This window comes from Arvicola amphibius, chromosome 8 (genome assembly GCF_903992535.2).
Source record: "Arvicola amphibius chromosome 8, mArvAmp1.2, whole genome shotgun sequence".
Lineage (NCBI taxonomy): Eukaryota > Metazoa > Chordata > Mammalia > Rodentia > Cricetidae > Arvicola > Arvicola amphibius.
The window spans coordinates 106,293,802-106,307,501 of NC_052054.1; the positions used below are offsets into that span (position 1 = coordinate 106,293,802).

The 13,700-nt window shown below is 40.7% G+C and overlaps 1 protein-coding gene across 2 annotated transcripts in view; it reads right to left on the minus strand.

Moving 5' to 3' along the window:
- Cab39 (calcium binding protein 39) overlaps positions 1-13,700 on the minus strand; it is a 76,681-nt gene that overhangs the window by 27,446 nt on the left and 35,535 nt on the right. The window lies entirely within an intron of this gene.

Here is a 13,700-nt window from a genome sequence, read left to right on the forward strand (position 1 = left end):
ATCCATTTGCCTGCAAAATTCAAAATGTTGTTATTTTTTTCTGCTGTGTAGTACTCCACTGTGTAAATGTACCACATTTTCCTTATCCATTCTGTTCGAGGGGCATTTAGGTTGTTTCCAGGTTCTGGCTGTGACAAACAATGCTGCTATGAACATAGTTGAGCATGTGTCCTTGTGGCATGGTTGAACATCCTTTGGATATATACACAAAAGTGGTATTGCTCGGTCTTGAGGAAGGTTGTTTCCTAATTTTCTGAGAAATCTCCACACTGACATCCAAAGCAGCTTTACCAGCTTGCCTTCCCACCAGCAATGCAGAAGTGTTCCCTTTTCCCCACAACCTCTCCAGCATAAGTTGTCATCAGTGTTTTTGATCTTGGCCATTCTTACAGGTGTAAGATGGAATCTCAGAGTTGTTTTAGTTTGCATTTCTCTGATGGCTAAGGATGTTGAGCATTTCCTTAAGTGTTTTTCAGCCATTTTAGATTCCTCTGTTGAGAGTTCTGTTTAGGTCTGTACTCCATTTTTTAAAAATTGGATTCTTTGTTCTTTTGATGACCATTTTCTTGAGTTCTTTGTATAGTCTGGAGATCAGACCTCTGTCTGATGTGAGGTTAGTAAAGATCTTTTCCCATTGTCTTGTTGACCGTGTCCTTGGCTTTACAGAAGCAAAGCAAATATTTAAAGAAAAACTTCACACAGAAAAAGGTGGTAGCAAATCCACCACTTGGGAATCTAGCAGGAGAATTGAGAGTTCAAGACCAGAATGAGCTACACAGTGAATTCAGGGCCAGCATATATTATTACATTGTGTAAAGCTGTCTCAGAAAAACAAATAAGCAAACAAACAAAAACCAAACCCATCAAAATATAGAAGGTTTGGTATAGATCAATAAAGGCACCTTGAATGGAATAAATAGTAAAACCTAAAAGCTGTAAAAAATCTACCTTAAAAGAAATAAGAAATAAAGCTTAGAGGTCGAGTTAACTCAGATTTATAGGACACCAGCCTGTGACAGTATTCAGAATTACCCAATCCACAGGAATCCCACTACGACCACTCATGGAAGCCTCTTACCAAATGATCACACAAGATCACTTTGCATATTCCCTACCTCCAGTACTGCTGTATTATTACTTTCAGAATCAGACAAACGTGGCTTCACTATATTGTCTGATGTCCCATGCAGTAACTTCTCTTCCACCCAAAGGTCTATTTGCAGGCAGTATGCCCATCTTCCTTCAAATTATCATCTCCAGAAAACCCCTTCTCAACTTTGTGAATTACTCTTCTAAGAAAGGGAGGGCAACAAATGTCCCAACCCTGCCCCAGACAGAATGACACAGAAGATTCTGCACATGGCACAGTATTGCTTCCCTGTCAGAGGCAGACACAGCTTAAGGGCATCTTTAAGAATCTGGGCAATCATAAAATGCAGAGAGAAAGAACTTAGGATGGAGTGAATCTCTTCATGGGCCAACTAGCGTGCATGAGACTGCACTGTAAGGTTTTCACTCTCCCTACATCACCATTCAATTGTATTATCACCAGCACAACACCCGGCAGCACAGACGTCTTTGTGTTCTGAAGATCCCCAGTAAATTGCCTATTACATTATTTTTACAGCTGAATCATCCGTCTAGTTATACCCCTGTGGCCTGCCTAAATTGCTAACTAAAACACCTAACAGGACAGAATCACAACTGGGCCTATCATCATATCTTTGAACTACCTCTCTTTTCAGTAATGATCTAATAATAATTTTGGGGTGTAGCTACTCAACACTACTTACAAATCATATTTGTAAAAATTTTTGTTGAATATCTTGTTAAAAATTATTTCATACTTTCTGACTATAAGAAAAATAAAATGAAGTCAATTTAGCAAAATCGTTTTCACTAAACCATTTTGACCAGGTGCAGTAGTGCATGCCTTTAATCATGGCAGAGAGAGGCAGATCTCTTTTAGTTCCAGGCCAGTTTAGTTTACACAGCAAGCTTTGGCCAGCCAGGTTATATGGTGAGACTCTGACTTAAAAAACAGTAATCAAACTGGTTTGACTTTAATTTGCCCTTCATCAATCCCACTCTGAAAGCTTAAGAATCTTTGTTCAGCAGAGCTTACCTTTCTTGGTCCAGTATCTACCTTATTATCTACAGTACTCAGATTTCTGAGTAGTTCAGCATCTCATATGCAATTAGGAGCACCAAATGTAATTTTTCTGGACCAAGAGGAAATCATTTAACAGTAGGATTGATTCTATTATAATCTGTTTACATGCACTGCCTTTTCAGTTCCATCTCATTAACCTTTATTCCAAGTGATTCTCACTGAGAAGAAAAAATATCTGACACTAGGGTTTTTGAGTGTATTATCTGGTGGTTTTATGCCTATGATCCCAAAGGGCGTGTGCCCTTTGGCCTCCTTTTTTTCTGGTCAGACTCAAGTTTTAACACTCTTAGAAACTCTTAGTTTATCCATTTTGAAATCATTATGATTTTAAAATTTGAGGTGAGGTCAAATCCAATACTTTCTTCTGCCAGCAACAGGTTTCTAAGAAAGGAGTAATTCCTTAAGGGCAAGGGTTTCATTTTGAGGTGTGAAATGCTCTAGAATTGACTGTAGTTATGTCACATTTATCCATGAATAAACTGAAAGGACATGAAATTACACACCTTAAAAGGGTGAACTGCACAGTATGTAAATTCTATTCCAATAAAGCTGCCTTTACACAGGAGAGGCAGGAACAAAATGGAAAGTTTCTGAGTTGAAAGCCCCTTCCTTTTCAGAAGATGCACTTCCTGCTATATTATGGGTGGGGAGACAATGGCAATGGAATTACACTCACTACCTCTCACTGCTTTTGGATTTTGATGTCCTCCTGACCTTTTGGGAACCCTAGGTTTTATCTCTTCTCCTTTTCATATAGCCAATTCCCAACTCCCCCGATGGTCAAGACTGCCCTTAATAGAACCAAATAAGCTCTTCCCGAACACCACAAACTCCTCCCAGCTACACTTCACCCATAATTAAATCTCTCAAATATTTGCCCGTGTTTGCCACAATCCACATCTCTTTCCTTATTCACTGCTCATCCCAATCCCACATGGCTCCTACACCTAATACTTTATTGCTTTTGGTTAACCCAACAGTGACTTACATGCTACTAAAAGCAATTACCCATCTTCATTATGCCTGGGCACCTGCAGCATTTGTACTTGTTGCTCACTGCACTCTTCCCTGTCCTAATTTTCACCTTTCCAACCTCTCTACTTGCTTCTTGGTCTCCTTTTCAGTTTGTCCTTCTTAACTAAACCTTTAAATAGCAAGCATTCCACAGGCCATGTATGAGGCCTTCCTTCTTTTTGTCATTTTGACATAAAATGTCTCTACTTAGATGTCTTATGATATAGTACCTACCTCAAAGCCAATCTATCTAAAACAGAACTCATGTTGCTGCCCACTGCCTGGTATTCTTCCCTTGTCCTTAGATCAGGTAGCAATACAGGTGCTTCTGCACATGTCAGAAACTCAGAGGTCATCATCAACTCTTCCTTCTTCTGAACCAGCCCAATGGCTAAGTCTCCAACTCTCCCAGAGTCATCACCATCAAAATCAAAGTCCTGTGACTCCTTCTGAAACTACTACATAGCCTCCTGACTGCCTTCGTTAACTCCTACATTCTTTTCCACATACTAACACAAATGAAAAAGATAGTCTGTTTAAAATGCTCCAATGATTACCCCTCTTAGAACAGTGCAATTTTTTTCTTTCTTTCTTTTTCTTTTTTTTGGCCGGGGGGAGGGGGGAAGGGTTTCAAGATAGAGTTTCTCTGTGTAATAGTCCCAGGAGTCCTGGAGCTAGCTCTTGTAGACCAGGCTGGCCTTGAACTTACAGAGATCTGCCTGCCCCTGCTGGGGGATTAAAGGCGTGCGCCACCATCGCCCAGCGCAAATTCTTTTTTAGCACGACCTATAACTCCTACAAAGTCTGGTCCTACTGTCTAAACTAGACCTGCACTCTAATTTTTCCCCATCTACCCACAATGTTCTGGACATACATGTCTTTCCTCATGGGTAAGACAGACTTTGATGATGAACAAAGAAACAAATCACCTGAAAGAAATCACCTGCGATGTGTGGGGGGGATTGTAATCAATGGAAGAGAGTCAACAAATTAATTATAGCAGTATCAGCCTGACCAGTGTGAGTAAGAGACGGATGATTAATTCAATAAGGCTGCCATTTTACTTAAGGACTAAGTACTCTAAACTTGGATCCTGGTGTGCATACAGTCAGTGTGGACACCTCCCCAAGTTAACCCTAAGGAAAGTTAATTCCTGCATCTGGTACTCAACTAAATGAAGTTTGTTTCCATGCTTGCTGTGCTGGAAATCTTGAGTCATAGTACATCCACACTACTCTGTATGGGAAACCAGTAAGTTCAAAGGTAGGTGTGACTTTTGCTCAATTTACAAGCTAATTCCTATAACTGCACAGTCTAAAACAATGGTTATTAACCTTGGGATAGTGACTCCCTGGGGGTCGAACAACCCTTTCACAGGGGTTTCACATTATATAACCTGCATATCAAATATTTACATTACGGTTTATAACAGAAGTAAAATTACAGTTATGAAGTAACAATGAAATAATTTTATGGTTGGAGGCCACCATAACATGAAGAACTATATGAAAGGGTCTCAGCACTAGGAACGCTGAAAGCCACTGGTTTAAAGGAACACACACCAAACTGAGTACAGTCTGCTTTTTTACTTTTCCTTCCTCCCTCTTTTACTTTCAGATTTGATTGTTCTGTCAATTTATCACTTGTTTATTTATTTACTTATCTATTAATTGTTTGATTATTCATTTATGCAGTGGGGATCAAGGCCAAGGTTCTTTAATTATTTCAACTACTTGTATGATTTCTGATTCCTGTTACTTGACCTATTTGCAACTGATTAAACAAACAGCAAGCTAATCAGTGAGAAAGGTGATACTCCCCCTGCAATAGGGGTGGTGGTGTTTAAAAGGCTAGGTAATTCAGCAGCATTTACTGACTTAAGATGCCACAGAGAAAGCTGGGCAGTGGTGGCACATGCCTTTAATATCAGTACTCAGGAGAACTAAGAGGCAGGCAGATCTGTGTTCAAGGTCAGTCTGGTCTACAGAGTGAGTTCCAGAACAGCCAGGGCTACAGAGAAAAACCCTGGAGATGCCACAGAGAGAATTGGTTGGCCATGTTTGATCTGACTGTTTTCCTTCCATGTTCTTGTTGGGGTCACGGAACAAGTTGCTCTTGTTCTTGTTGTGGTTCTCTGGAGGCTTTCCACTAGTCAGTGTGTATTCTAGTCCTCACACCCACTGAGCAGCTATACACATTGCAGCACCTTGAAACACTTCCCCTTTCAAGCTACTGAAATCCCCTAATCCACTGGTCCTTACTGACCACATCCTCTGTGTGCTAAGGCTGTGTTTCAGTGCTGCCCCAACAAGAGGTCAATGCCTCTGCATTCCTTACACTCCTGGATAATTTACCCACAACTTTTTTACCCCAGCTCCCAGAATTGTAATTGTTGTAAAGGTGATGGAACCCATGCATACTTAGTTTACTGATTTGTGCTGCTTGTCTGACTTCAATCCAGCTCAAGTAATCCTGTCAGCTGGACTGATTTCCAAGTAGTTAACTCCTAGGAGTAGGCATTTCAAAATGGCTGCACTTTCCTCCAGAATTTTATTTAATATCCTACTGTAGATATATACACCTAGCTTTACTCCTCTCTGATGAGACCTGCCCGTGGCGAACTCTTTCTAAACTGTTCCATATTGAGACACTCCTTTTTACCCACTCCTGGAATACATGCTCTGTTCCCCCAACACTCTTTCTTGTTTTGAGACATGGCTTTTCTCTGTAGCACGACTGACCTGGAACTCACTATACTGGAACCAACTATGCAGTTTGAAGTAACTTAAAACTGATAGCAATCTCCTGCCTCATCCTCCTGGGATCATAGGCATAGACCACCATGTTTGGCTTAAAAGACAACCCCACCTCTAGTACGAGGGTTGAACCTAAGGTTTTGAACATGCTAGTTAAGTACTCTGCCACTGAACTTACAACCCCAGGTCCCAAGAAACTAACTACAAAAATAGTAGTTTTACAGTGTGCTAGCGCTTTGACTAAGTGCTTGTTATGAACATTACCAGTAATAAAATATATTGAATCAAGTATCTACTGATAGGATGCCCCTCAACAGGGTACAGTGGAGCTCTTGCCAAACTGTCCCACCTACACCATGAAGAAACACCAGCAAGACAAAAATCAGTGATTATTCTGTAAAACATTCAAATATTTAGGTCACTAAGATGAAAGACTGAGCTGTTCCAGATTGAAGCAGCTAGGGGAGATTCAATTAAATGGAACACGTGACCGTGAACTAGACTGTGGTCCAGAAGGTTATCTGAAGACTGCATCCATTAACAGTAGTGTATCATGTTACTCTCTGGACTTTTGTCTCCTCTGGGGTGATGTTAAATGTAACCTTTGTGGAAGTGAGGTCGAGTCTAACAGGGTTACCATCCCTCTTATTTTGCCTTTTCTTCTCAGGTAGGTAGGGGCAGCTCATTTCAGTACCAAAGTCTATGGCTCTATCTCTGTGCGTTGCAGAAACAGCTTTTAAACAAGGGGCCTCAAGTATATCCTTGGTGTCTTAAGAGGGTCATCTGATCCCTCAACTGACTTCTGATCTCAAATAAAGATCTTCAACTCTTTTTAAATTTAAACTTATTTTATGTTCACTGGTGTTTTGCCTGCATGTGTATCTGTGCAAGGGTGTCAGAAGCCCTGAATTGGAATTACAGACGGGTAAGTGGCCATGAGGGTGCTGGGAATTGAACCCTGGTCATCTGGAAGCAGACAGCGCTCTCTGCAGCCCCAGGTCTTCAATTCTTTTGTTCTGTCATCTACTTTCATTCTCACCTTGGGCGTCTTGAGCTCTTTTTCCAGGTAAAAGCCTGAGTGTCACATTTCTCCCTTTGTCATCTAGGTGCGTTCCAACCTTGCCCTTCCCTCCCAGGTACCCACCCTCCTCTGGTATCTAACAGCAGTCTTCAGTTGCCGACATTGCAGGGCACTACCATCTCACGTGCCTCTAATTTCTTTAACATACTTTTAGAAAGGGCTTACTCACACTCCTAACTCTACCTGCTACTACAGTGTCCGACAGCGACTTACACATGGAATGATCTCATGACTTTGCTAGCTGTTGGAACACTCTTCAAATGCTCGTCAGCTGGACATGGTGTTCCAAAGCACAGATGCTACTCCTGCATGGCCAGGGAGCCTCATATTAGGTTTCACAGGCAGACTGTTTTATTAACAGTCGCCAACTGTTTATAAATACATAGTCAAGAATATCCCTTATGACAAGCTACTCATTTGACTGGAAAATGAAGTCACATGCCCCTCATTACTTATTCTGTGGGGTGAGAGGGAAAAAATTTTTGTTTAAGGTCTTAGTTGTTTCCTTAGGACTTTTGAGAAATGACCTATGAAATAGCTGCATATAGCAGGGGCTGAAGGTGTCCAAGTTGAACAGAGTCTAGGCATGGCAGTTTCTTGGAATTCAAGCTCTGAGGTAGAAGAGCAGAGCTAAGTAAGTCCCTTGGGAGGTAGGTAAGTGACTGAAGTAGGAAGGTTCCCTAGCATCCACATACAACCAAATGAGAACTTTATTTAGCTTTAAGAACTATTTTTTTTAATATTTAACTTACTGAATCAATGTAAACAGAACTAGTATCTCAAAATTCATATCTAATGCTTGTATCACTGCGAATGCTTGTATCAAGGGCAACAGTATTAGAATAAGGCTTCCTTTCTACCTAGGGTAGGAAGGTAGGGATGTTCTTCAACCTTAGGATAGTATCCAGTATAACCTTCTCTTGGTGGCATCCAGGCTATGAGACTTTCCCCTTAAAATGAAGTTGGGAGGCCAAGGAAAAAGCCTGAAGAATTGAAGGCCAGACTGGTAACAGATGATGTCTGAGGGAGGATGTATGGATGGGTATATAAAGTGGAACTTCAGTCCTCAGGAAATTAAACTTTGGTGCAACTACCTATCTCAGGACACCCCCAAACCAGAAAGTCTCTCGTCTTAAACCTGACATCCTCATAACACTCATCTTTGTGCTGCTGCAGCACAGGCTACACTGCTCAGAGCTGGTGCCATACAAGCACCAAACAGAAGGAAGACAGAATAAGACCACACTGTCCACTGGGCAAAAGCAGGAAGAGGTGTTAATTTATTTTTATAAATTAGCACGTTCAAAATAAATTATTTAAAACAAAATGGAGTAGGATGTGGGGGTGAGTGCCTTTAATCCCAGCCCTCAGGAGGTGGAAGCAGGCAGAATTTTGTGTATCTGAAACCACTCTTGTCTACATGGCAAGTTCCGGAACAGCTAGACCCACATAGTAAGACCCTGTCTAAAAATAGAAGGGGTGGGGGCAATCAAAGTTCTTATATAGAAAGATATGAAGACAAGACAAAGATGTAAGATGGGATCTAGAAGTAAACTAAGGTCAGCAAGATGGCTCATCAGGAAGAGAATCTTGAATCCAGGCCTAAGAACCTGAGTTAGAGCCCTGGATTCCACAATGTGGTAAAAGAACTGACTTCTGAGACTTTTCTCTGATCCTCATGGCACGTGCCCTCTCTCTCTCTCTCTCTCTCTCTCTCTCTCTCTCTCTCTCTCTCTCTCTCTCTCTCTCTCACACACACACACACACACACACAAACTTGGTAGATGGTCACAGGCTATATTACACATAAAACTTCTACAAACATTCTCAAGTTTTTGTATGAATATATATTTCATGTTTTCTTGGGTATATACTTAGCAGTGTCATGGTTAGATCAAATGGTCGATTTAAATTCAGCTCTTTAAGAAACCTCTTGTCTACTAAAGTGGCTGTACCATCTCATACATTTAGTAGCTCTGTATTCAACACTTGCTACAGTAAATATATCCATATTAAACATTCTAAAGCTCTCTGGTCACTAATTTTTCTTTGGTACCCATTTTCATTCATCCACAATTTTCTGTTCTCCTTGTTAATCAAATTACTAGTTACAGTTTTGATTTCCCTCGGATAAATTAAACAATGTAAGTACAGGGTTGAGGGCTGTATCTTACAGCAGATCACAAGAACCCTTATACTGAACTCTCTGATTCGAGTTATTAGTCATATTATTCTATTCATCTAATCATGAAAAATATTTTGTGATCATCCTTAACTATAGGGGGAGAAATGGACACTGCATATAGGGAGAAGATGGCCCTCGTAGACTCATGTATCTGCATGCCTAGTCTCTAGTAAATGGAAGTGTTTGGGAAGGATTAGAATGTGTGGCGTTGTTGTGTGTCACTGTAGCTGTCTTTAAGGTTTCAGAAACCTCAAGCAATTCCTGGTGTTCTCTCTGCTTCTGCTCTTAGCTCACCATGCTTTCATCCCACCATTATAGACTAACTCTCTAGAGCCATGAGTCCAGTTCAACATTTTCTTTTGTGTAAGTTGACTGACTGTGGTGTTTCATCAGAGCAACAGTGAAGCAATAAAGACAGATATATAACTTAGCAATGACACTAGCACACGACAGAGCTCTAGGTGGCAGCATAAAAACTACCCTTTGTTCAAAAGTCTTACAAAAATAGACCTTGACAAGATTTGGCTGCAGAAAGTAATTTAGGCCCATGTAAGGACTTAATTTAAAATAAATATCAGTTGGCTTGCTTTGAAAATATCACAACAGTTATAGATACTGCAGAAATCTAAGCAGAGTAAAGAATGGCTTAGATCAAACACAGGATTAGATTCTGAGTTTAAAAATTATTTTTCTTCTTTGGGGCTAGAGAGATTGCTCAGTGATTAAGAGCACTGGAGGATCTTCCAGAGGACCTGGGTTCAAATCCCACACTGCAGTTCACACCTGTCTGTAACTACAATTCCTGGGGATATGACACCCTTACAAAGACAAACATGCAGGCAAAACACCAATGAACATAAAATAAGAATCAATAATCATTAAAAAAATTAAAGCAAATAAATAAACAAACAAAACCCAACTATTTAAAAATTATTTTCTTCAAAGAACTGATTTGGGAATGTCATGGGTGTTTTTCTGACCCGTGCCTACAAGAATGGAGTCATGCACAAGGACTGTGAAGACCAAACAGAAGAGGGTTGGGAACATGCTTTCTGTCAGAGTGGAGTCTCTATTTCTCAAGTTCCCAAAGATTGTTATTACCTGAACAGAACGGTTTAATATTTAAGAATGACATAGGGAAGAAATGGCATCTGAAGCACCTCTCACCTCCTTATCCGTAACATGGATCCAGCATTCTGTGCTCCTAACGGGGTTCAGCACACTTCCTGATTAAAGTCTTCCGGGACAGTCTGCACTTTCTGGTATAGTGAACGAGACAGGTGACACTGATATGGACAGACACTCTATTTTCTAGAGCGGACGTTTAAAGAAAGCTGGATATTCTATTCATTTAGCAGTCCTAACTTTTCCTAACATCTCTTGCATTTTGTTTATTTGTTTGAGACAGAATCTCTCTATATAGCCCTGGAACTCACTAGACAGACCAGACCGGCCTCAAACACACAGATCCTCCCCCAAGTGCTGGGATTAAAAGTATCTGTCACCATGCCTGCACTTCTAGCCTAGCTATTCTTGCATTTTGTCAACATTTATTAATAGCTTACTACTGTTACTCCTATCTTTATTTGCAATAGTTATATTTTAAATTTGTATGCTATTTCTCTAGTACAATGTTAACAGGTTAGATCCGGTTTCCTAGTGTAAAGCCTCAGCACTGTACTAACAGTGTGTCTCACACTACTCACAACTGCATCTTCCCTCCACTTTCATGTCTCAGTTCTCTCTCTTCCACCATGCACACTAGTCACCATTTCCTTTTAGATATTGACAAATCAGTCAGAAATCTCAGGTATTTTCTATTCTTAATGTTTCAGAATAACTAATTTACATGGAGTTATTCTTCAGAAATTCCCATGTTTGTTTTACACTCATAGCAGGTTTATTCTTGTGTAATACTGGCTTAGAGTGGGAGTTCTCAACCTCCAGACTAATGACATTTTCGCTGGGTAGTTCAGCACAGTGAAAAATTTAAGAAATGGCTTCAAAACAATGCTACTCTTCTCCCTGAATTTTTCACCTTGGATGATACAGTTATTTTCCATAAAAATGGTATTTGTTGCTGGGTGGTGGTGGTGCATGCCTTTAATCCCAGCACTCAGGAGGCAGAGGCAGGAGGATCTCTGTGAGTTTAAGGTTAGCCTGGTCTACAGAGCTAGTTCCAGGACAGCTAGGGCTGTTACACAGAGAAACCCTGTCTCAAAAAAAGAGAAACAAAACAGAACAACAACAGCAACAAAAACTTTCTTGATTTTAATTTCTAGTGGGGTAATATCCACTTCCCACTTACATAAAGTATTTTTTTAAGGTCTTAGCAATTTGAGAGTATACAGGTGTCATGAGAACAAAAGCTTAAGAAATATGCTCTATAAGTCTGTCAGTCCATTTTATTGCTTTCGTGAAACATTCTTCAATATGTGTCTGACGTGGGATTCCCCTTTGTATGCTGTGAATACCATTGGCTAATAAAGGAAACTGTCTTGGGTCTGTGCAGGGCAGAATAAAGGTAGGTGTGGGGGGGAACTAAACTGAATGCTGGGAGAAAGAAGGTGGAGACAGAGAGACACCATGTAGCCACTGCCACCAGAGACAGACTAAACCTTGTCAGTAAGTCACAGCCATATGGCAATACACAGATTAATAGAAATGGGTTAAATTAAGATGTAAGAGCTAGCCAATAAGAAGCTAGAGCTTATAGGCCAAGCAGTGATTTGATTAATACAGTTTCTGTGTGGTTATTCCGAGTCTGGGCAGCAGGGAACGAACAAGCAGCCCCCTACAACATGTGTCCATCATCCATCCTTCTCAACTAGAATGGAAGCTTCACAAAGCAGAAACTTTATGTATCTTGTATGTATGACATTCCTAGTGCCGAAGATGAAGCAAGTTCAATGACAGCTGTAGTATAGCTCAGTGGCAGAGTTATTTGCCCAGCATTTGCAAAAGTCTGCCTCAATCCCCAGCATATCTCTCCCCACTCCCCCCCTCACTCTCTCTCACTCACTCTGATAAACAGAATGAGCCACTGAGACAATTCCTACAAGTATGAATCACTGTTTTGTGGCATGTGTTCTCCTTCACAAGACAACTTGCTGGTTCATGTGCCAGCCATAGGCATCAACTCTGCTTCTTCTTAACTGCAGTTACTTCTATCTTAAGTTAGACCCTGTGGACTACCAGGACTGTTGGCTGTTTTATACAGGTGTAAGATATTCAATAGTGAGAAGGAGGCCAGGGCACGCAAGCTTACCCTCTTGCCTTCTGAGCTGCAAGTGCTGCTGTGATTCTGCTAACTGCCATCTCTAATTTCTTGAGGATACATGATTCCATTGTCTGGAAATAGATGTCTCCTATTTTTACATCTTATGAACCACTTTAGTAAGATTGAATAGTTTTTTGTTTTTTTTTTTGAGACAGGGTTTCTGTGTTGCTTTGAAGCCTGTCCTGAAACTAGCTCTTGTAGACCAGGCTGGCCTTGAACTTGCAGAGATCCGCCTGCCTCTGCCTCCCGAGTGCTGGGATTAAAGGCGTGTGCCACCACTGCCCGGCAATATTGGATAGTTCTACATTCTGTGTTCATGCTAGCACTTACCTTATCCAGTAGTACTTTTAGACAAACAGACAAGCAGACAGAGACACAGACGCTCTTTACAACTTTAAATCAGTTTGGTTTCCTGGTTCAAAGGGCATTAAAAATATTAAATAGAATGAGAAAACAAAAGGAGATAGGATAAGGCTAAGAACAGTATACACCAAAAGACACTGGTAAAGCCACAGAGGAAAACAGAGCAGAAATGACGGTTCACAGCCAAAAACTCTGGGGCTACTTAAGATCTATGTTATTTTTTATTTATGTGTTCATATGTGTAGGTATGTACATGTTTGAGCGTAGGTGCCTACAGAAGTCCAGAGGAGGGACTTCAAAACCCCTGAAGCTGGAGTTACAGGCAATTGTGGGTGGTCAGACACGGATCCAGCAAGTGCTCTTCAACACTGAGCCAACTCAGCCTCTCTGGAACCATGCAGAATAGGAAGAATTAGCCACACATTCTCCAGATTTACTTAACTGTGACATAATATTTGAGGGTAAGGAACTCAAATCAAACAATGATTACATCATTCTATCTAAAAATAAAGATAATCTCTAAAGTCTTACTGCTTTAAAAAAAAAAAGGAGCCGTGCAGTTGTGGCAAACACCTTTAATCCCAGTACTCAGGAGGCAGAGGCAGGCAGATCTCTTTGAGTTTGAGGCCAGCCTGGTCTATAAGAGCTGGTTCCAGAAAAGTTAGGGCTGTTACACAAAGAAACCCTGTCTTGAAAAACCACACATACAGGAAGTAGCAGTAGCTAAGTAACCTAACTTTCATCCCTAGACAGGAAATAATTTCTTAAAGGTGAAAAAAAATCTCATCCTATCACTCATTCATAAACGATGGGTATTTAGGCCATTAGAGTAAGGCATCCTATGGAGC